General features: G+C 43.5%; 1 pseudogene across 1 annotated transcript in view; it reads left to right on the top strand.

Moving 5' to 3' along the window:
• The first annotated feature begins 3449 nt into the window (after positions 1–3449).
• Positions 3450–21658, top strand: part of LOC147613233 (uncharacterized) — a 99168-nt pseudogene continuing 80959 nt past the window's right edge. Inside the window, exons 1-2 of the transcript XR_015263382.1 lie at positions 3450–3947; positions 4033–4145. The product of XR_015263382.1 is annotated as an uncharacterized LOC147613233 (transcript). The remainder of the gene's footprint in view (positions 3948–4032; positions 4146–21658) is intronic.

Here is a 21658-nt window from a genome sequence, read left to right as displayed (position 1 = left end):
TAGTGAAATCCATTGAAATACGAATCCACTTCCCCTCGAGAATAGGCAGGTTGAAGTTACCCATCAGACTTATGTATTGGGTTCTTATTAAGTTGGCAAGGCACCTCATGTTCCTCTTATCTTATCAAAGGTCTTGAAATTCCCAATTGTCCCATTGTTGGTGAAGAATGCATTTCTCGAATCAGCCTTTGCTTGTAATTTTAATTGTAGGCACTAAGTAGACTCTATCTTTGTAGCCAGAAACAAGGCAACTATGTCTCAGAACCATGTTGTAATTTCTGCACCATTTGTGGTACCTCCGTATTTAACAGATATTCCTCTTGAATGTCCACGACCCAATCTTTGTGTACTTTGGAAATAGTCGAGGGAGAAAATGGCCACATTATTTATCGGCCACCACATTATTCTTGCTCTTTATATAGGTGATCTCAAAATCGTAATTTTGCAAGGTTTCCACCCACCTTCTTTGTTTATGAGATCGATTAGGTTTGGAGAGGAATTACTTCAATGCACGTTGATCACTTCTGACATAAAGTGACTACCATAAAGGCTCTAATACCAATGTAAGAAAAGGATCTAGGCAAAGCTCTAATACTAATGGCTCTAAGAAAAGCTTTGATACCAACAATGCAAGAAAGGGATCTAGTGAGAGATCAAGAAAATGCACTCCCTATACATGGAGTATACTCATCATAGAGAGTAGCCCACCCAAACATGGAAAGTCTACCATGACACCATAAGACTTCAACTTACAAATACCCTTTCTTCCATGGGAAAAGACAATGTGATGTAATCGTTTGTACAACAATTTGATAGTGGAAGCACATTCTTTAATTATGAAGTCTTTCCTTTTTTTCATCCTCTTAAAATCCCATTGCCTTGCAACCATAGATTTCATTTACTTGACCTTAGTAGAGATGAAATGTTCTACCCTTGTCAACCTATTCACACATACATATGACCTATCCCAATGTTTCTTCGTGTGTGAAAGACCCATAGTGAAATCCATAGAAATACGAATCCACTTTCCCTCGAGAATAGGCAAGTTAAAGTAACCCCTAGAGAATAGGCAAGTTAAAGTAACCCATCGGACTTATGTATTGGGTTCTTATTAAGTTGACAAGGCATACATCTTGTGAGAAAAGCATGTAAGTCTTTCCACATCCCTTTTTAATAAAAGCTCTTCCTTATCTTATCAACGGTCCTAAATATTCTTGATTGCCACACCGTTGGTGAAGGTAATATTCCTGACTGCCACACACCATTGGTGAAGGTAATATTCCTGACTGCCACACACCATTGGTGAAGAATGTATTTGTTCGATTAGTCTTTGCTTGTAATTTTTGATGTAGGCACCATGTAGACTCTATCTTTGTAGTAAAAACGAGACCATTTCATAGCTAGAAACAAGGCAACTCTTTATGAAAACCATGTCATAATTTCTACACCATTTGTATTTAAGAGATATTCCTTTTGAATGTCCATGACCCAATCTTTGTGTACTTTGGAAACAGCCGACAGAGAAAGTGCCCACATTCTTGAAAGAGCCTCAATCGCCGCTATATTATCCTTGCTATTTATATAGGTGATCTCAAAATCATAATTTTGCAAGGTTGCCAACCACCTTCTTCGCTTTAGGAGACGGATTTGGTTAGGAGAGAATTACTTCAATGCACGGTGATCACTTTTCACATAAAAATGACTATCATAAAGGTAATGATGCCACTTCTTGATGGGATGTGAAATTGCCATCATCTCTTGATCATACAAATGTCCTTTTGTTGGTAGATTCTTTGGAATTTAAAGCATATCATGAAACTCATCCTATAGTTCAGCCATGCCCTCATGCATTTGTTTCTTGTTCTCAACCATATCATCCTCTTTGCAATGCTATTAAACAAACACACAGTCCATTAGCTTCAATTCCCAATCTCTTTCTTGAAGTTCCAAAGGTCTCCTATGGGCATCGGCATAATGCTTCATTCTCACTTGAGATTACTTTCATGTTTGCCTCACATTTTTGGTGGAGAAGAGCATTCACTATCTCCGCTTCCTCTTTTGCATTTGGATTCACTCCCTTTTGCTTGACAACTATCATAGGTGTAGTTGCCTTTTAACCATACGTAATGCCTCAAAAGGTGGCATTCACCATCTAACCATACGCAGTGCCTCAAAAGGCGGCTGGCATTCACCTTCTAACTATACACAATGCCTTAGAAAGCGGCATGTTAATACTCTCATGATGAGTACTATTGTAGAAAAAATCGACTAAAGCTGACCATTTCTCCCACACACGTTAAGTTTAAACTTATTCGTGATCTCTATTTGACCTTAAATTACGGGATGGTAGCGATGCTTGGCGTTAGCTTGGTTTGCATGATATCAAATAAAGTTATCTTAAATGAACTCATGAATTTGACATCTTGGTCACTCGCAATATGTTGTAGTACACCATGTAACATGAATACATGAATCACGAATGGCCTTGCAACCACAGATGTCGTATACTTGAAGTGGCATGACAAGCTTATTGAACGGCCAAAATTCAATAGAATGGCTCGATTGGGACTAGTGAGAATTCTGGATGCTTTGTTGCCACGTAGAGGCTGCTTATTGTCTTTTCGAAAAATCCGTCAATATTTTCGAGTTCCACATGGCTATGTATAGTTATGGGTGAAGGTGAGGGGCAGAGAGAGAGAGAGAGAGAGAGAGAGAGGGAGAGAGAGAGAGAGAGAGAGAGAGAGAGAGAGAGAGCTCACATGCAATCGAAAACGACGACAACTTTGTTTGTGAACACCTCCTACCTGTTCATGGCGGCAACTTGCCATACAAGGAGGACATGAGAACATGAGAGAGAGAGAGAGAGAGAGAGAGAGAGAGCCAACAGACTGCAGAATGAAGGGCGAAGAGGAACGTAGGGGATAGCTCAACCAGGGTTTGCACAACTTTGAACGAATGAGGAAATGAGGAAGAGAAGAACGCGCACCTACATGAAATTCAAAAAACTCTTCATGCCTCATTGATGAAGGGTGGTGCATGTAGGTTTTCGGCTCTACAACTTGACAAGAGGCGGCTTTGAGCAAGGACAGGAGGCGGTGCTGCTGCACAAGGAGGCGACACGTGCATGATAGCCCACAGGCACCTAAAAAAACTGCCATATGTAAAGAGCGAAACGAAGCCTTGTAATAGATAGAAAGACATATATAAAAGAAAAACTACAATTGCATTTTTGCCTACACTCATCGGTGCAAGCCAAGTTGTTGCCAGTGCAAGCTTGCTTTGCAAGCTTTTAGCTACAAAGGAGCATGCTTTTAGCCTTTTCTTCCTTTGTCACTTTGTACGGCAACTAAGTAAACAAAAGCAAAGAACACGGCCATGAGAAAGAGCCTTGTGGTGGAGTGTAGGCATTCTCATGATTGCAAGCCTAATTTGCAGTCTCAATGCTCTAATTTGTTGTTGCCTAAGCATTCTAGTTACAGTGACCCTTAGAGTTTTTACAGGGTCTCCTTCTTCTTGAAACATAGCAGTTCTCATCGTCGACAAGGAAGCGAACATAGCATATGCATCTCGACCAATAACAGCAAGCAGGGTCGCGGAGGGAGCCATGGCCACGCAAGGCTATGAAGAGGACTACGATGCCTACGACGAGGAGGAGGAAGACGACGAGAGCGAGGAGGACGACGAATGGGGCCTGCTTTCCTCTTCCCCGTCCTCCTCTCCACCTCCGGCGGCGGCGAAGGCGACGGCGGCGACGAGGGCGCCCACCACTCTTCCAAGCTCCCCTCAGTGCAGTATGGACGATGACTCCTCCACGGAAGGCGAAGAGGTAGTGCCATCAGCCTCCCAGGCCAGACGACGAGTCCCGAGTGCCTCTCGGATTACTGTCTCTACTCCCTCTTCCTTCGCAAGCTCCGAACAGCAGCCTGCTGATTCTGATCAGTTTCAAGGTTTTTATTTATCGCCCACACCAGCGTTATTAAGCCTTGCGCTGTGCATCTGGAAACGTACTTATTGAGGCTGTGGGCATTCCAGCTACAACAGTCCATCAGAGGAGGGCTAAAATCAAGGAGCTGGAATTGAAATACCAGAAGGAATGTCTATCGTATTGCCGTACCCTGCTAGCTCTACAGCGACAGTGGCGTCAGGTTTTTGATTCTTTTAATTCCCTTCTTATCAACTTGAATCTAGATGTTTTATCAGGAGAGAAGCAATGCTGTTTGAGCCTGGCCTTATGAGCTATGGTGACTTTTGGGTCTTTGCTAAATGTACTAAAAATAGAGAAGTAATCTTTGAACTTTGTAAGCCTATTGGAATATGTTGGTTGTCTAAAACTGGGAGCGAATCAGTTGCCTTGTACTTTTCAAAGTTTTGGAGAGTGCTACTCAAGGTTACTCCGTTAATGTTTTATCTCGGACAATGAACAAAATAGGAAGTTTGCATCGGGGCTTCATTCTATTCTTTAGAAAGGGCTTGAAGTGTACCTAAATCAGACCATTCAACGGCTCACCAGTTCTGCTGTGGGGGCATGTGCATATGGGGCAAGGCATGGAATGCATCTCAATGGAGATTAAAAGCTGGTCTGCATCAACAAAAATTAGACCAGCTGACACCAGCTATGCTAGAACATGTTCCTTGGGCTATGGATTGGACATTATTGAACGTGACTTAGATTTGGTTCCATTGTGTATGGCCAAAGTCTGCTTCTTAGTCGTAGCTCGACGTGTGCGACTAGTTAAGGAGGTGGCTCTTGGGCTGTAGATCACTCCTTGTGGCTAGGCCAAGAGATGTCTTGGACATAGCCTGCTGTTTGCGGATAGACCAATATATTGGCTTGATTGTGGTTGTGCTGTGCATGACAAGCCAATCATGATATGGACTTGCCTTTTTGGAATTGGTACAAAGCTGTGAAAGATGGGGACATTTTTTTGATAAATAGTTTTATGTTGTTTTTTCATGATTTATCCCCCTCAAGATGAGGAATTGAAGGGAAAATTGTGTGTGTGTGTGTATGTGTCTCCCTTTTCATCAGTGCCATTGATTGGAGGCTGTCTCAGAGCTCTGCCACCCTCTTGCATGTGATTCTTTTGTGCATCTTTGTGGGGCTGCCACAGAGCACCACCATTGCTACCACCCAATATCACAACTGCCGCTCCTCTGCAGTGCCTAGTGCCGTTGTTGCCCTTTTAATGCTCAGATTCATTTCTGTGCCGTACGGGCCGTAGGTGACATCATCTTTGTGATCCTCTTCCACGTCCATCGGGTACCTTTATTACAACATTATAGACTTCAAACTATTGGCAGGCAATATTTTTCTCTTTGGACATTGATAGAGAGATGCATTTATACATTGAAGCATGGACGTTGACTAGAGAAAAAAGATTGTGACCCATTTGACATCGCGGAGGAAGGATGCTTTCGGATCCTCCAGCTGATTTGACTTGTTTGATTTATTTCGAAAATATTAAGTACTCCAGTGAGTTTTTACTTGGTATTCACAAAGTTTTCTAATTCTCTTTTTGCAACTGCTTGGGGGTGGTTTGGCTCATCTTCAGCCCAGATGCGGTGTCTTGAGCATGTTCTCACAACACACATCAATCTTGTGTTCATTGTGAGCCACGCTTGAGTAACGTTAGTAGCAGAGCTCTAGCTCTTTTACACTTGTGTAAAAAGTAGCAGTCCTAGTCTTGTGAGGTCTTGGTATCTACTTGCTTTGACTCGCAATGGCAGGAAGAAGGGTTCCAGATAATCGTGCATTGTCTAATGAGCATGCCACTTCCTTGATGAAGAGACTTTATTCCAAATTGAGACTTTAAGATGTCAAGTGTGTTGACTTCAAGAGGAGAGTCAGTGATTGAAGGCTTTTCATGCTAATTGTGAAGAATAGGAGTTGATCACGCCAAAAAAAAGAACGGTTCTTAGTTAGGCTTATTTTGAGGAGCATGTAGAGAAGACATGAGATAGCTCCATGGAGTTTGGCTAACTGTAGATATTAGGGTTTGCACAAGTGCAGCTATGGAGGCTTGAATTCCATGGTGGAAGAGAAAGAGAAAAGGAGAGAGAGCTCTCTTAGAGGAGAAAAGAAAGATTAAGCAAAGAAATTCAAGCTCCAACTATAATGAAGGGGCGACTTATTTCACAAAGCAAAAGCAAAGGGGCTACACCAATACCAAGAATTTCTCCAAGGGCTTCACCGACAAAACCAATAATGGATGTGGATTATGTGGTAAGAAGAATCATAAGAAAGAAAATTGTTTCTTGAAGCAAAAGACCAAAACTTTGATTGTTAAAGATAATCAAGAAAAAGACAATGAAGTGGAGGCCTCACCAAAAGAGGCCAATCTTATGGCTGACTAAGATTGGGTTTTTTAGGCTACTCTTACTACCAAAGACCACTTGGCCTGACATTTGACAAGTAACCTCGAACCACAATTTGTATCAAACCTATGGATATTAGATCTCTAATGTATTCAAATATGTATCACTTGATAGAACATCTATGTATCTAGCATTGTATCCACCCCTAGGCATTATAACATCTATTGTAGGGGGCATGTTGGAGATAACACGTGTTCTACTATTTATCATTGTATAGGTTCCAAAGTCAAAGGGTAGCATGTAGCCATAGTGTGTGAACACTCCTTATGAGTGTAGTAGCATATTTATGTGTGTTTGTGTGTGAATAGCCTCTTGGGCTTGGATAAGATATTATGTAAGTGTGCAAGTGTGTAGGATGCTTCTTGGGAAGAACTAGTCCAAGTTTAATTGAGTCAAAAGATAAGGCTTTATGCCTATAAAAGCATGTATTTGGTGGAGGTTTTATTATTCAATACAATCCTCATGGAATCGTGCAAATCCTCTCACTTGAGCTTGTGTTGGTAGATTTGTAAGAGTAGTAACAATATTACCATACTCTTCATCTGGAAGACTTTTGAGTAAGACTGCAATTGTGATGTCTTTGTCTATGGCAGTTTTGATACTTGCCGATTGTGTTAGCATGCTTTTCATTGAGTTCATATGTAAGGAGAGAGAGTTCTCTGGTTTCATTTTTAGCTGAAAAACTTTATTAGCAAGCTAAACTTGGAGCACTTTCCTTGTGCACCAAACACGGTTTCAAGATGTACCCAAGCCTCATGTGATGTATCACACCCATCAATATGATGGATGAAAGAGTCACTTAATCCCAAGGCTATGATGGCAAAGGCCTTCTTGTCTTTAACTAGCCAAGCAGTTTCTCCTTCCCGAGTTGTTCACTTTTTCTCCTTTCCATTTGCCACATTCCGTATCCCTTTTCTCATAAGGGTGAATTTGACCTTCGTCTACCAGGTGTGGAAGTCTTCTTCTTCAAATTTATCGATTTTTGGTTGAGAAGCTATGATTAATGAAGAGGATAGGTCTTACTTTTGGCTTGAAGCTCAAAAGCAGTGTCTAAATCCTTTACACAGTTTGAGAATACACACACTTTCTCTCTTTGATTGAAAACTTTATAAAGGGTGCTTACAAGATAATACGGGGGTCTTAGCCAGTGATAGCCAGTGTCTATTCTGTTCACATGAAAGAGCTACTTAAAATATTATAGATAAAAATCTTTTATCCCAAAATTAATGCAGGTCAAAATTTATTCTTTGTGGAATGCCCCTCCAATTAATATTGTTTGCCCCGTAGTAAGCCTTGTGTAGGCTTTTAATTCTCTAAAAAAAAAGAGAGCCTTGTGAAGGCTTTTAATTCTCTCTTTTTTTTGGGTTAAAAAAAAACACTCTTTTCGAAAAAAACCTTATTTAGAAGCGACCAGTGGAGAGGTCTACGTAGTAGGAGGTCGATGGTGCGATTGGCGATGGGCGTTGATTTTAGAGGCACAGCTACAGCTTTAGTAATACCAAAACAAGGAACTCTTTGCAATCGACAACGTTGAGTTGGTAGCTGGCGCTAGAGCCACGATAGCGTTGGGGCTTTGCGATTACGACTGCAGCACTCTTTCTATGCAACTAGTTAAGCGGCGACTCTTAACAGTCGATTGAGGAGGGTTGCGATTCATAACAGGTGCAGTCCATTGAAGGTGACTCTTAAAAGGTAGTGGGAGACGGTGATTGGTTGCTAGAGAGAGCCGCACTGCATGACAATAGATTTCGATGCACTCGCTGCTCTTTTGTGCTGAATCGCCTACTGGACAGAATAATGGCAGATGAATTGATGTGTAGGTACTATGCCAAATGTAGATATTAGGGTTTGCACAAGTGCAGCTATGGAGGCTTGAATTCCATGGCGGAAGAGAAAGAGAAAAGGAGAGAGAGAGCTAGAGAGGGAAACACAAGCTCAAGTGAGAGGATTTGCACGTGAGGATTGTATTGAATAATAAAATCTCCACCAAATACATGCTTTTATAGGCATAAAGCCTTATCTTTTGACTCAATCAAACTTGGACTAGTTTTTCCCAAGGAAGCATCCTACACACTTGCATAATATCTTATCTAACCCTAAGAGGCTATTCACACACACACACACATAAATATGCTACTACACTCATAAGGAGTGTTCACCATAGTCACAGGGGATGTGGGGGACGGACCACTGGGACGGGGGAACACCGTTTCATAACGTGCGGGAACGGAGATGGGATGGTGGCGGCTGGGGGATGTGCGAGTCCATGCTGTAACAGCGTGGGACGCCTATTCGGGGACATCGGGACGGGACGGGACGGTCAATTGATCGTTGCGCGCAGGGTTGTGCCGTAGCCGTTGCGCTTTGTAGGTGTTGAGTAGCCCCTCCCCACTTGGCCCATGGCTGTAAGAAGAGCCACCATTGACACATGCTATAGGAACTTCAAGACACACCTCCTTGGCACTTGCTCTAGCCTCTTAGCCCTTGGCACTTGCTCTAGCCTCTTAGCTCTTGGCACTTGCAACACTCCTCAAGGCTCTTAGCCCTTGGCACTTGCTCTAGTGTCTTAGCTCTTGGCACTTGCAACACTCCTCAAGGCTCAAGCTCAAGGCTCCTCAACTTTCAAGGCTTAAGTGGGAAGCTCATTACTCCTCAACTTTCAAGGCTCCAGACTCAAGTGGGCATTGGGCAAGGCTCAAGCTCTCCTCAAGGCTCAAGTGGCATTGGGTAAGTTGTAATTTCAACTTGTCACTTGTAGTCTTGTTGCTCTCCTACACTCACCTCTTGCTCTAGCCTCTCCATTGGCAAGCGCACGCCGCGCACACACACAGACACACCCCTCTTGCTCTCCTACACTCTCTCTCCTACTTTCACCTCTTGCTTAAGCCTCTCTATTGGCAAGCACACAGTCATCTCTTGCAAGTTGCTTTAGCCTCTCCTACATCTCTCTCCTACACTCACCTCCATTGCTCAAGCCTCCTTGGTACTTGACTACATAACATCTTCATTGCGATCATCCCCCGCACCTCGTTCCGGAGGCGCCAATATGAATAGAGGAAGGAGGACCGAAGGTTGGTCTTGGTGGGAAGAGGTCAACTCCGATCATCCTGGTCGTGCAAGCTATGTCCATATAGGCGAATGGGTGGGGCAGATAAAGTGAGAGCTCACCTCTTGCATGAGCCTGGTCATGAGGTCCGATTTTGTGATCAGGTCACACTGGAGACGAGAAGGAGGCTTCTTGAACGCGTTGCCGCACACGAGGCCTTGCTTTCAAGGAGGAGAGTGCTGCATGTGGCCGTGGATCCCGCAACACTAGTGAGGCCATCCCAAGGTTTGGCATTCACATTGGCATTCCCATGTGCATCCACTTCATCGGCACCCGCGGCCGCATCACTTGCCCCACAAGAATGGGCCCCAACACCATCCTCCATGCCGACCGCATCCACACACTCACGTCGGCTAAGTACTTTTGAGGGTAGTTGGGATCCCAAGAAGAAGGAAGAGGTGGATACAACCATAGCCCGCTTCTTCTTTCATGACCACATTGCTTTCCTTGCTGCCAGGTAATCAAGAATTAAGATGTCTAGCTTAAGATCTATCATTTTACAGTGTTCCTCTTAGAGATCCGTGCCCTATGTGTGCGTAGGTGGAACTCCTACTCCTCTCCTTTGCATGGAGCAGCCTATGTGGTGGACCCTGAGTTTCAGGGTAAAGGGCAAGAAAGTGACACAGAGTTGAGGAAGATCCGTGACCAGTTGTCCAGGTATAGGAGCTTTTAGGGCTCTTATGGAGACATGGATGCACACGATGATCGCTTCAAAGTTGGGGCTGCTTTGTGGTGGGAAAATTTTGGTTCGGATGGACCTGAGCTTCAGCATCTAGCCATCCGCATTCTCAGCCAGGTAGTGAGTCCTCTTGCCTAGAGCAACTTTGGAGCTCATACAGTCACATTGCATCGAAGAAGAGGAACCGTCTTGGGGTGGAACGGACAAATGATCTAGTCTTTGTGAGTGCAAACTTGCGAATGCTTTGCAAGAGTGCAACTACAAAGGCTGATGCATTTACCGAGTGGGAGATGTCTTAGGATGATGAGCAGTTGGAGGAGCAAGTGGAGGACATCTCTATGGAGCCTGCAGGCATTGCACGGACCCATGATCGTGAGGCCAGCACTTCACATGTCCCTTGAGGCTTTTTGACATTTGTACTATAGTGATAGTCTCTTTTTTGTATGCCACTTACGTGGTTAGGACCTAGGCCTTTGCCCTTGTCTTTTGCTTTAGCCTTTTTCACCTGGGGTCCTGAGTGATCTCCTTTTTTGTAACACCTATTTTTTTTGCTAGTATGACTTAATATTAATGCTTTGGAAGTGTAAAGTGACTTTGTTTTAGTATTGTTAAGTTTCTTGAATGAGTGCTTACTTAAAATTGCATATTTTGTATGCCGTCCCTTGTTCCCCGTCCCGGTTCCTAGGAATCCCCGTCCCCGTTCCCCGTCCCATGTTACTATGGTGTTCACACACTATGGCTACATGCTAACCTTTGACTTTGGAACCTGTACAATGATAAATAGCAGGAGAACATGTGTTGTCTCCAACACTAACGATCAAGTAGTATTGAGGGATCTTCCACTTATGGACACACGAGCTGAAAGTATGGAGTGGTCTAAGTCAGTGTAATATTGGGCATCTACTTAACACTAGTAAGCTGTCAATTAAATCCTAAAGCAACTTTGTGCAACTAATTGAAGATTACCATAAAAAGGTGTAAACCCTTATTGCACACCAGAGGACGTCTTCTTTGTTTTCCACCTAATCATAGTGTAGCCCATTCTTGAAGTGCTGACAATTTTCTAGAAGCCCCAATTAGAGTCCTCAATGTGTGGCTTCTTTTACATGCTAGGCAGTACACCCTCTTTCCTAATGCTTGCCATGATGTGGTAAATTACTTTTCTAAGGTATAAACTCTTTTGGTCTTTCATCTTAGTCCTTTCATTAATTCTTTTGGGTGTCTGCTTTGGGCTTTCTACCTCACATTGGTCACCTCAAGCTTTGGTTAAGTCCTCTTAACTTCCTAAATACGCACCCATTTCTAGAGAAATTGTGTCAATAGAGGTCATGTTATACTGCCTTCCCATAAGAAACGTTTACGTTCTCGGAAATAACATTAAGGGACGTCTTCTTTAAATTGTTTCCTCCTTTCAAGCTGAGCTTTCCTTTGGCAACTTGGTGGAGGCTAGTTTGCAGCAATAGAGCCTGCCCAAATGAAGAGAGAGCTCTTGTCATGTGCAAGACATGCACTAGCTAATCCTGGAGAGATGACAAGATAAAGCTGTAGATCAGGTCTTGGCCGGCCAGGAGTTGGCCAATCCATCAGTAATTCCCAAGGCCTATAAAAGGCAACTTTGCTCATTGTTTTAGATCATTCAGTCCAGCCAAGGATTGGGTCATAGACTAGGTGTAGTTAGGTGAACTTCTACCTTTTCCAAGACAGCCTATGGCTGTAAGACTTGTACTGCCTTTTTGTTCATTATGAATATGCTGAAACTTAGGTATCTCTCTCTCTCTCTCTTCTCTATCTTTTGCTTGCGTTTTGTATCAAGCATGTTGGAGGATGGTGTTTCGGGCTAAAAGAAGACTCCTTGAGCTTCTGCATGTGACATTGGTATCAGAGCTTCATGCTAATTTTGAGATATTGCTGTTGCCCATGTCCCACCCACCCTTACTGCATCGTGCATGGATGAAACCATCGCCCGTGTCCTTGATCTTTTGGTAGTGTGGGGACCAGGCAACATTGTTTCAGCATTAGGCTTAGCAAGGCTAAACACTAATTCAGTCCCAGATGAAGGTGTGCAGGTCTAAGGTACAAGAAAGTACATAGGTACGAGACCCAAGGTAAGGAACACAAGACGTGGAAGAATCCTAGGAGGTTGGTTGGTGGTGTTCCACAAAACCCAAGGGAATGGTAGTCCTGTGAGTCGGATGCCACTTGGGGCACACGAGGAAAGAGTTTCAAGCAATGGAGGATGATCCTTCAAGGGGTGGAGTGGGAGTGCCAGACTCAATACTTAGGAAAGAAGACCAGAGACAATGTTCAAGGACAGGGCATGAATGGAAAGGGGACAGGATGGAACAGATGCATAGATCTTCATCAGAGCCAGAGTGGATTTGGAGACCAGGCAGGGTTTTTAGTGAAAAGGTTGCCAGGAAGGGAAGGATGACAGTACTCCAGGAATAGACAATGGGATGATGACAGTCATCCAAGAACACAGATTGGAATCTCGTCATCAAGTTTAGCAAAGGGGGATGTCATGTGCAAGACATGCATTGGCTAATCCTAGGGCTAATCCTAAAGAGGCAACAAGATAAAGACACAGATCAGAACCTGATTTTGGAGCATATGTTGTTGATATTGGCAGGGAAGAACTGGTGGTGGACAAAAGGAGGCTCGGCTAGCGCATGAATAAGAAGGACACTTGTCGGTTGCAGCAAAGTATTTGGAATTTGTCTAGGACTTGGCCGACCAGCAGTCGGCCAGTCTCAGTAATTCTTGAGGTCTATAAATGGCAACTTTGCTCATCGTTTAGATCATTCAATCCAGCCAAGGACTGGGTCATAGACTAGGTGTAGTTAGGTGAACTTCTACCTTTTCCAAGACAGCGTATGGCTATAAGACTTGTACTTCCTTTTTGTACATTATGAATATACTGAAACTCACCTCTCTCTCTCTCTCTCTCTCTCTCTCTCTCTATCTTTTGCGTACGTTTTGCATCAAGCATGTTCTAGGATGGTGTTTAGGGCTGAAAGAAGACTCCCAAAGCTTCTGCATGTGACAAGGCTCCAATTTTCAGATTTGGGGCTCTCATAAGTTAGAATGGCAAGTAAAGCTATAATGACAAGTGGAGAGCTGAGGTGACAAGTGTGAGACCACAATCCATTGTCATGCCACATGTCCCAATTTAAGAGATGGTTCCTACCCATAAACTTCATCTCTAAAAATATCTCAACTGGTAGACCTTCTGTTAAAGGTGCTTTAGCAAGTCCCCCCTTTTGCTTAACTTATGGACGCAATGATGCGGACGAAATTTCCATTGAGGGTTGTCCAAACGTAGTAACTCTCCTAGATTTTATGAGTGTGATCCTTTGTATTCCACCTTATTAGAAATATATGTGAGCACCATTGTTAGGGTTAGGACTGCACAGAAACAAAGATACATAGAATGAACAGCAGCAAGCACTCTCAAGAGTGATGGTGATTGATGCTTACTCAAAGAAGATAGGATACAATCTGCATGGGGGTTGACTCCACAATATTAAAATACAATAAATGAGTGGTGTCCTTTCACACCTAATATCCAAGGGAAAAAACCCAAAGGGAGAAAAGTGGCCTTGGTTAGCCCATGTTCACATGAGACACTACTCCTAGCATATATGCCAATAAATCCCCCCTATAGTGGCAATGTGAACCTGTACAAGGTCTGCAATAGATCACTCTCTGTAGGAGAGTAAGCCTAAAGCTTTGCAGAAAGCTTCAAACTTCTCTCGATGCAATGCTTTCGTGAACAGATTTGCAACATTGTCCTGTGTAGAGTAGTAAGATAATAAGATCTCCCCTGCGTGGGTCCTCTCCCTGACATAGTGATAATGAATCTCTATGTGCTTAGTACATGCATGAAACACTGGGTTTCGTACCACGGCTATAGCACTCTTTGACTGTTAGTGAGTATGGTGGTGGGTGTCTGTTGACAGTCACGAAGATCAGCCATCAATCTCCTCAGCCATACACAATCTACTGTGGCTGTAAAGGCTGCCCTATACTCAGCCTCACAAGTAGATGTGGCAACAGTGGCCTGTTTTTTGCTCAACCATGATATGCATCAATGCCCCAAAAAGAAACAATTCCCACTGGTGGATTGCTGTGTATCATAGTCACTAGCCCAGTCCGAATCAGTGTAAGCATGTAACTGCAAGCTGCCCCCTTGGGATATACCAACGCAAGATCCAAGGAGCCCTAAAGATAGTGGAAGATCCGCTTCACTGCTTGCCAATGCGGGCTGTGCATAAATTTGCTACACATGGAACCCCAAACTGAATTTTGCCTTAAAGGGATACACCCAAGCAAATCTGGAGTAGTCATTGATAAAGGTTACAAAGTATAGGTGCTAACCAATAGATGGTGTCCGCATAGGACGCCACACACATCATTGTGCACAAGTTGTAATTTCGTGACAGCCCTTGTAGACCCATCTATTGGGAATGCATTTTTGTGCATCTTACCCACTATGCACCCTTCACTTATATGTTTCGGTGGCAGCTCTACATGAGGCATATCCTGTACCATTTTATGCCTTTGCAATAGCATGAAACTGCCATAATTCACATGCCCAAACTTGGCATGCCACAACTTTGCCTCATGCATGGTAGGTGTAAGAGTGGTATCCACATGAGCATCATGCTCTCTCCTATCAAACTTGTCAAGTTGATATAACCCATGGTACAATGTGCCGGAAGTGACCAATGCAGAGCCACCTTCACGGTCTTTCACTATGCATCTGGTGTCCTCAAAGTTCATTGCATATCCTCTTTTAGCAAAAGAGGAGACGGACAGCAAGTTCTTCTTAATCCCTGGCACATACAATACATTTGGAAGACATAAGTCTGCATCATCTGCTGTTGTGAGGATCACCTCACTAATACCCTGAACTAGATAAGAAGAATTTTTTGCACATGTTACCCGCTTGCCCTCAAGGGCAGCCATAAGCTTCTTAAACAAATCCCTCGGTGAGGTAATGTGTTTAGAAGCACTACTATCAAAGTACCATGTGTCGTGTCTTTCATTGAAACTGAGAGACATGCTCCAACGATGCATTATAACTGCAAGTAAGGAAAGTCCACTCATCCTGCATAAGATTTACTGATGCATCATCTTTCCCTGCAGGTGATGAAGAAGAATCTACAGCTATGCCTCTTTTTGCACTCATTCAAGTAATGACTCGGCTTCTTGCAGTAGTGACATTTGCCCTTTTTCTTGGACTTGCCTGCATCATTTTTAGCCTTTTGTGAAGGCTGTCCCGAATCAGCCTTTGGCTGAAAACTGTGTTTGGCTTTTCCCTTGCCCTTGTCCTTGTCCTTGTCCTGGGCAACAAAAGCCCCATCACTACCACGCATGCTAGAGGATTTATTCTTTTGATTATGCTCCTCCTATAGTAACAAACTGACCAACTCTTCAAACAAGATTGGTTCCGGGTTTCCCCGTATAGAGAGAGTGAGCGATGTGTGGAGTTCAAGTAGGTTTCTGGCAAAGATGACAGTATTTTGGAAACCAGCTTCTTTTTGGAAATGACCTCATCAATATTGAGCAGCTGCTCTCGAAGGTCCCGGATCTTCGTAAGATTGTCAACCATACTATCACCATCATTCATGTCCAAGTTCTCAAGCTCTTTCTTGAGAAATGCAACCCTGGTCTCGTTCTTTGCCTGATACATGGTTTCAAGTGCATCCCAAGCTCGCCGCGAGGTCCTGCTGCAAGACTGAATATGCGGTATGATTGATTGCTTTACTGACAACGCAATCAAAGCCATCGCGAGTATCCCATCTCTTCTGCTCCCGTGAGGGAGGAGTGGGTAGTGCAGCTTGTTGAGCACCACGGCCATGCGTGTTAGGTGCTATGTCAAGAGGGTGTACACCTTCACTTGACACATAATCCCAAAATCCTTTGGCCACAAGAAGATTTCGGACCATGAAACTGCAGAGGGAGTAATTACTGCCATCCAATTTGTCCTCTTGGGACAAACCCTGAATATATCAGTCGTATTTCCAGCCATGTGCTGAAATCTCTTGCAAGAGTGATGCAAACACGTGCAACCAAATATGCTGTAAAAAGCAACTGCAGGCAAAATATGTTGCAAAATCCCAAACGCATCAGAGTGCAATGCCAAGCAACCACAAAGTCTTGTGCAAATGTTTTGCCCCGAATACAACGCTGCAGATAAGCAATGCTAAAAATCCCCAAATTTTTGAGCACCAATGGGCTGATTTATGTGTCAATTGCACATAATTCAAGAAAGCCCCAAATTTCTCAGTGTCCTGTAATTGCAATTGTGCAAATTTTGAAAAATCCCCAAATTCTAAAAAATGGCCAATATATATATATATATATATATATATATATATATATATATTTGCATCTTGCACCGAGATGTTGCCCGCACTACCGCCTGCACTTGATTTTTGTAATGAAGCAAGAAACGTGCAAAAGCCCCTTGAACTGAACCAAAAAATCAATTACCTGGAACCCTGATTTCACAAAATTTTAGGTTGGCAGTTGGCAGACAAGTAGGCGGCGATGTCCACTATTGCAGGTGTCGTCTTTCTAAGGCAATGGCCTTTGACCAGCAAACCTGGCGACGCACGCGGCAGACTTGCAGGCATGGTTGCAAGTTGTAGGTGGTGGCTGGCGACGCTTGAAGACGTGCAGCTGGTGATGCTTGAAGACAGCTGGGCGACGGTCAACTTTCTTTGGCAATGGCCTTTGACTAGCAGCGGTGGCGGCGCACGCATGGGCAATGGGTGGGATCTAGAGCCACAAGGGCGTGGTCGACGGGTTGTTGCAGACGGTGAGCAGGAGCTTTAGACGGTCAGCGGCGAGGTGCAAGAGTTGGCACGCCGCAGATGGAGCCGAAGAGGGCGAAGTTGAGGTGGAGGGCGACGTTGCAAACGGAGCGCGAAGTCGACGGTGACGAAATTGGGACAGTGACGAAACGAAGGCCCAAAAAAACTCACAAATCCGTCAAATGCCACATCGGCCACAAGTGTGGCTGAGCGCCGTCAGGGGGTTGGGCGGTGTTGAAGCCCTCGGCACGAGTGCCGCCCGAGTTGGTGGTTGAATTGGGCGGTGCAACGCCAGGCGGTAGGGAGCGGAGATGGAAATCTGTACTTGACTGGATGGACAGCTGCGCAGTCGACGGAAGCGCATAGAAGTCGACGTAAGTGCAGCCGGTGACAGAACTCCGCGAACAGGCGTGCAGAAGGGGGAACCTTGCTCTGGAGACTGGTACCACTATTAGGGTTAGGACTGCACAACAATAGAGACACACAGAATGAACAACAGTAAGCACTCTCAAGAGTGATGGTGATTGATGCTCACACAAAGAAGATAGGATACGTGTGTGGAGCTTGGGGGTTGACTCTACAATATCAAAATACAATAAATGAGTGGTGTCCTTTCACACCTAATATCCAAGGGGAAAAACCCAAAGGGAGAAAAGTGCCCTTGGTTAGTCCATGTTCACGTGTGGCACTACTCATAGCATATATGCCAATAACCATGTTTCAATACTAGATCTCTCCCAAATCCTCGGGAGCTCGCCATACATGCTTTGCACTTGATACTTGAGCTCCAATGCACATTTTTGTCTCCAAGAAACCATCTCGAGCGCGTAGACCAAGCTTCAGGTGCTAGATCTTTTGTAGTGGATAATTTCCCATTTCCAAAGCTTGTACTTAGACGTCTTAGAGTCCACCAGACCCCTTTCATACTCGAAAATGTTTGGGCTGGTGACATCCTCCTCAACCTCTTAAAAGTTGTCCGCAACTTTAAGCTTCAGGCCATATATCCAAGATATGATCATGTCCCATCAAGTGGGCGAGACGAGACAGTCTTATAAATCCAATACAACTGAAAGCATCCATGTCCCAAATAAATGGGCGATACCAGAGCCTTGTATGCCTACAAATTTTGCTCAGGTGCATATACCTCAGTCGTCTTCCTTGCTATTGTCCACGCACCTGCATATGTCGTCTGTTGAAGCTATTGTCCACACTAGACTCACACAACACTAAAACGCCGTCGAGCACTGCAAACGCTGCTCGTGCCGCTGTGCGCGCGTTTGCATATGTATACCATTCTCCACCTGCGCACGCGACTGCATACGTATACCATTCTCCACCTGCGCATGTTGCCCCTAGCTTTTATAAGCCAAAGCCTTGTTATAAGATTGATAAAGCTTAATAAACGGCTTCTCCCAATGGTTGACCCTTCCAACACGAGTGCCCACGTCAAAGCTCAGCCTCTACTCTCCTCGTCGACCCCATCAACACCAACACGTGGACTTGCACAGATCTCATTTGAATTCGTTGAAGCTTCTTGAACCGGCATAAGTAAAGGTAATAATCTTTTCTTAACCTTATTAAGGTTCTTAGAAGCTTTATAAAGAATTAAAGCAAGGTGGCCCTAGAGCAAAGAACCTTAGCAGCTCCACACAACCTCCATGTCAGCACCCAACAGAGAGCAGCATCAAAGTAGACAGCAATCTCAAAATGAATCAAAAAGCCTAAGTTGACAAATCAAAAGAAGAAGCTTGCATCAAATCGACAAGACAAGAAACAACACCAACAAGCTTCTTTCAATAAGAAGGTACAAAGCAAATTTTGGAAAAAATTGGGGCTTTTTAATTTTTTGCAAAATCTCGCTTAAACAAAGCATTTATCTCATTCCCTAATCATTTTTCAAAATTGAGGGCATATTATCAAGCATTGGAGTGTTGCTACAGCCTCCTATAGCATCAATTTCAAAAAGCCCTAATTTTTGGAAAACCCTAATTTTTTGAGAACTCTAATTTGGATGAGATGAAAAATCTGCTTTATGTAATGATTCAACCTCTGAGCCACCAAATGAGTATGGGGTTGATGATAAATGTTGTGCGACAAAGCACAAATGTGTTTGCCCCTATGTGTGTCAAATTTATATGTGTTTTCTTTATGTGGATGTCTTGGCTTATTTAAGTCCAAAATAGCTGTTGTGTTCTATTCAGTCGTGTGTTTGTGTTATGTTTTGATGTGTTGTTTACTATTCAAATGTGAGTTGTGTGTTTTGACTTTGTAACTTGATCCTGTGTGTCGCTACCCTTGGGACCCATAACTGGCGTGTGAGACTAAGAGCCATGAGATTTATCCTTGATCAAGAAAAGTGGCATGAGAAACCATGAGCCTAGATTTATCATGGACATAGTACGAGGTAATCCCTTGAGAGGGGGATTGTTGGGAATCTAGGTCTTACCTTTGTGTGAAAGACTTCTAAGTTTGGTCAAATAGGTGGTAGTATGTGTGTGTGTGTGTCCTAAAAAGGGTGTGAACACTCATTTATATGTGTGTGTGAACCACCTCTTAGAGTGGTCACAATAATATCTGCATATTTGCGTGATGACATAAGTAATGATGTTAGGGAGAAGAACCTTTGTACTTATAAAAGAAAATCAATCTAATACATCGCATCATTTAGTGTGTACTCTGTTTCTCTAGCATTGTACTCTCTCTCTCTCTCTCTCTCTCTCTCTCTCTCTCTCTTTGTCTCTCTCTTATCACTATCGACTGCTCCAGCACATTAGCCATGGCATATATCTTCGACCCTCCACAGCCTATGCCGTGTAAACCCTAACCCTAGCTACCTAGCCTTCTTCCAACATGAGCTATGTAGGTCAGTCTCCCAGCCTTAGGTGTCAAGGTTAGTCCCTTAACCCACTAGGAGAACAAAGCATATTAGTCATTTGAGGCTAGGCATGGTTAATTCAGTCCATTAGATGCATTAAACCAAGCATATAAATGCGTGTAGAGGTATAAGTACATGGGCCAGCCAAGGCATGTCCTATGCCTTGCACAAGCATCATAGGCAGCCCCTATTCCCAGTTGGCAGCCTTTGTGGCCATGGAATAGCAGTCAGCCAGCATAAACAACACAGAAGAGCAGTCGGCCAGCATTAGGAAAATGCGCATATAAATTTTATGCATTTAATGTTTAATTCAGCAAGTCATAGGCATTTAAAATAGGTTGACATCAGCCTAAAGCAGCCGACCAGCAGCATATGACCTATATATAAGGCAGCTGACATTCCAAGTACACAGATCTGTATGAACGTATGCTGTGTGTGCGCGTGGGGTGTGTGTGTGTGGGAGCATATATTGATACCAAGTTCTACACCCACTGTTGGGCTCTGATGACGTTAGTGGGGATGTCATAGTATCTATGCGTGATGGAGTTGATGATTTATTGTCTTGTGGATGACTACCATGAGGTTATAAATTGCACTTTCTTATAAGGTGAATTTGGGCATGTTCTTGGATTCATCTAGGTATATCTTTATGATGTATTAGCGGACATGCAAATTTCACATTGTGAAGTTTTCATCCAAGTTGCAGCCTGTTGATATTGTGTTAATTCTTTCTATCTTTAGTGGTGCATGTGCCCTATCAACTACCTTTTTGTTGTAATAATTCTTTCTATTTGTTATGATCCTTGGTGCTAGGCTTCATTATGGCTGAGTCTGCCCTATATCTCTGAATCTCTGACAGAAACTTAGTACATAGACCTTTGTATGAATGTATAGTGTGTGTGTGCGTCGGGTGTGTGTGTGTATGGTTGCATATATTGATATCAAGTTCCACACCCACTATTGGGCACTGATGACGTTAGTGGGGATGTCGTGACTCGTAGTATCTATGCATGATGGAGTTGATGGTTTATTGTCCTGTGGATGACTACCATGAGGTTATAAATTGCACTTTCTTATAAGGTGAATTTGGGCATGTTCCTGGATTCATCTAGGTATATTTATACACATTCCCCTCAAAAAATCAACTCATTTCACAGAAGTTCATTAAGCAATTTTAGTGAGCATGTATGCCTAAAAGCCTCTAGGTTTTTCTAGAGCATACAAATCAGCCTTCAAGGACCCCATGCTTCATCCCCTAGGCAGCATAGAAGATCCTCTCATCTTCAGCCACCATATGTGCATATCCTCAGCAGATTTGGACTTTAGTGGCTTCAGAGTCTTCTATAGTGCTATTGGGTCAGCATATGGTTCAGTCAGCATCTAGTTCAGTCTTCCGCGTCGTTGCATTTGGCAGTCCATAGTCATCATTCACATCATTGTACAAGTTCTCCAGAGTAATACAAGCAAATACTCTTGCTTGCAAGGATCCAATCTGGTGTAGATTCTTATCTTCTCTATCAACTCTTCTCTCTTAAGTTAAGTGGATTGCATAAACTCAGAGGTTTAAAGAAGGCTTTGTTGTGTGTTACGACAATCAACCTATTGCATGCTACGTTGGTTCAGAGCTATAGGTAGTAACGGAACTTAGCTACCCAAAAATGAGAGCATCTCGTGGATGGTAAAACTGCCGTTAGGAAAAACCACCCGGGCCTCCAAAATGTCAGGAGAGACTTCTTCGGTAAGCTTCAAAGAAGACATGGAAGGAAAGATCAACAAAGAACATACCACCACTTGAGTGAACT

Source organism: Cibotium barometz, chromosome 44, assembly GCF_041138505.1.
Source record: "Cibotium barometz isolate CiBa-2024 chromosome 44, ASM4113850v1, whole genome shotgun sequence".
NCBI lineage: Eukaryota > Viridiplantae > Streptophyta > Polypodiopsida > Cyatheales > Cibotiaceae > Cibotium > Cibotium barometz.
The sequence above is the reverse complement of the archived record's forward strand: the minus strand, read 5'-3'. Positions and strand labels throughout refer to the sequence as shown.